Genomic DNA, 3,021 nt, shown 5'->3' with positions numbered 1-3,021 from the left:
ACACTTTCTGGTGCTTCCATGTGCCTCAAGGTTCAAGAACAGCAGAACAGAAGTCACTCATGGTACAGCACTCCCTCTACAAAACAACAACTGTCAGTGACTCTGCACCACGGCGTAAACACAACATTCAAGATAACAGTTAAAAGTAACTAACCATAAACAATAAAACAAGAACATCTAAACAGCAGCACATGTCCCAAGGCATGATGGGAGAGAACTAGCTGTTTCTGGATGTATTTTTACGATCTAAATATGCATATGTACAAAAAAAAATATTTAAAAAACAAGTAAATTGTGTTTTACTATATTTACAGTGATGTTATGTTGTTTTACCTTTGACATGTAAGATCACAGTCTACTTATGTAAATTGAATGATATCCTAGAAAGACAGTACAAAACTGTAAAAAATTACAGTAAGATACTTTGACATTACTATTTTTTGGAACAGTGTAGGGCAAGCTGAATGCAGAACATGTAAGTACAACTTATATTAACAATCCTGTTTCATATGCAAAAACAAATTTTGGGCTAGTTTACATAGTTCTGGTTCTACGCAAAACGGAGCGTGCCCACTTAAAGGGTTAAACTGTGATGGTTATGGCTTACGCATTGCAGGTGAAAGCGTCATGCGAGGAGGGTCCAGCGAGGGTCCAGAATATACTTGGAGCAACGGACCTGGCAGGGAGGCCTGAAGGTGAAGTGTCACGATGAAGGAGGAGCAACATGATAACAGAGAATCAGCGTCCAGACAGAGATGCGTGTAGTTCAGCTTGTGAACCGGGATGGCCATGTGGGTACTATGACAAAGATAAAACACGGTGAGTAGACATGCAGTTGTTAAGGGATCTCACAAGAGCTTGGCAGCCTAGAACTAAAGTTAGCAGTAGGTTTGGCAGAGGTCTGTTGTGAGTGCTGGTCTTAAATGCTGGTGACTTGATTGCCGTCAGGTGTGAAGGCTGACTGACAAACCCCGCACTCACCAAGACCATGACACCAAAGTCACTCTAGAAGCAACTCTCACCACTCAGCATCCATCTTCATAGCACATGCCAAACATATGCGTGAGTGAAGTTCTGGTTCAGTTTTATTTATTTTGTGACAATTCAACAGTTGCCTCAGGGAGCTGCACACTGTAAGATGAAGATCAAACCAACCAGACACATTAAGTGCCAGAAGCTGCCGTTCCTCTAATGCAAATGATTCCACAAAAACTCCCAAGTTTAGTTTGCTTTAATCCAACAAACAAGGGCCCTGTCAAACATGTTTACTATGAAAACAAGGAGCTTAAAATGGCATGAACCTCAACACTGAACCTTTCAGAAAGAAAACATGGAAACCAGAATCTTACCTCAACTTCATTGGATTGGCTGTTTCTGATTATTTGATATCTTGATGGTGATGTACATGACTTGAGTGATAATGTCATCTTCTCCAGCTTCTTTCTGATCTACTAAAAAATGAACAATAATATAAATTAAACATCAAAATAGAGATTAGATTTAAGAAAGTTGTCACTGTGATCATAGTGAATGTGAACTTTATTCTACTAAACAAACTCAGACATGAAAGATCAGGAAGTCTGAGTCTCACCTTCAGGTTTCCTGTGAACACATTGTCTCACCAGCAGAACCAGTAACACCAGTAGAACCAGAACACAGACTGATCCAACACATGACAACAGAGAGAGAACAGCAGGAGAGAGTGATGGAGGAAGAGTGATGGAGGTGGAACCAGGAGCAGAGGTGGATGTAGGTGGAGGTGTGGTGGTGTGTGTGTCTAAAATAAAGCAAACACAGTCATTAAGTTGTCGTCACATTGTGAATGTTGAAAGCTGCAGAAACACAGACAGGTGAGTGTGTCACCTGTGACAGTGATCCAGCTGGATGGAGACTCTCCATGACCGCTGATGTCACACTTGTAGAGGCCTTCATCAGACCTGGAAACATGCTGGATGGTCATGTGACCTGTAGGCTGCTTCCTGATGAGGGAGCCATCTTTATAGAAAGCAGCTGGGAGGTTGGAGGGAGTGGTCTTTGTTTTACAGAGCAGAGTGACGTCATCTCCCTCCATCACAGGGAGGACAGGACTCTGCAGGATCACTGATCCACCTCAAGACAGAGACAAACTACAGCATTTCATCCATTTACACACAGCTTCATCAACACTAACTCCACACACTCAGCTTACCAGTGACTGTCAGGTTAACCATGTTACTGATGGGACCCTCTCTGGACTCACACCAGTAAACCCCACTGTCATATGGGTAAGCATAGCTGATGTTACAAAAAGAACCATCTGGTTTTCCCCACCCATCTCCGCACCTCTGTTTGCTTGTGTTTCTCCTCAGAGTCCATCCAGCAGAGCTGTCGTCCTCCTCACAGCTCAGAGACACAAAGTCATATTCAAAGAACTGAGAGCTGCTGGGACTCACAGTCAGACGAGCTGTGAGGGTTAAAATGAAAAAAATTATGATCTGTTAGATGTTTCTCAAAACCGTTTGAAAATGGTATTTTGCAGGATGAGTTATCTCATCCATTTTACATGTGAGCTCCATTGTGAAACATGAACCCAATCAGGTCATATCAGTGAGCATTTCTCAGGTTTAAACTGTGACAGAAGAAGGTTACTGACCTTGGTTTGTTGTGCAGCTCAGCAGTGAGATCAGAACTAAAGAGAAATGACACTCAGGTTGAAAAAACAAAACAAAACAAAACTTAACTACTCCATTTCAGGTACTGCTGCGATATTTAGGAATTTTTTTCTGACAACTTCTTTGTGCTTTACTTTCTACATTTTCAGAGATTGGCAGTGAGGTGCATTCCAGCTTATCTGTTACTTTTTGTTCTAGGTTTTAGATGTTTGAAATGAGTTAGTATTTCATGTTGCTGCATGAATATTAGTATATCCCTCACCATGACTTATTACACTCAAAGAGATGAAGGAGACAAATAGTAAAGGCCACAGTGGTTCACAATACTATGGTACAAAGTACAAGAATTCAAAGAAACACAGAGATTCTA

General features: G+C 41.4%; 1 long non-coding RNA gene across 1 annotated transcript; it reads right to left on the bottom strand.

Annotated features, from left to right (window-relative positions):
* Positions 1–263: 263 nt before the first annotated feature.
* Positions 264–1,924, bottom strand: LOC112844237 (uncharacterized). Its single transcript, XR_003216979.1, has 4 exons — positions 1,864–1,924; positions 1,592–1,777; positions 1,350–1,451; positions 264–798 (listed from the first exon to the last, which is right to left on the bottom strand). It is a non-coding gene; the product is annotated as an uncharacterized LOC112844237 (long non-coding RNA).
* Between the last annotated feature and the right edge of the window lie 1,097 nt (positions 1,925–3,021).

This window comes from Oreochromis niloticus, linkage group LG3 (genome assembly GCF_001858045.2).
Source record: "Oreochromis niloticus isolate F11D_XX linkage group LG3, O_niloticus_UMD_NMBU, whole genome shotgun sequence".
NCBI lineage: Eukaryota > Metazoa > Chordata > Actinopteri > Cichliformes > Cichlidae > Oreochromis > Oreochromis niloticus.
Note: the sequence above shows the minus strand (reverse complement) of the source record. Positions and strands in the feature narration are given on the sequence as shown.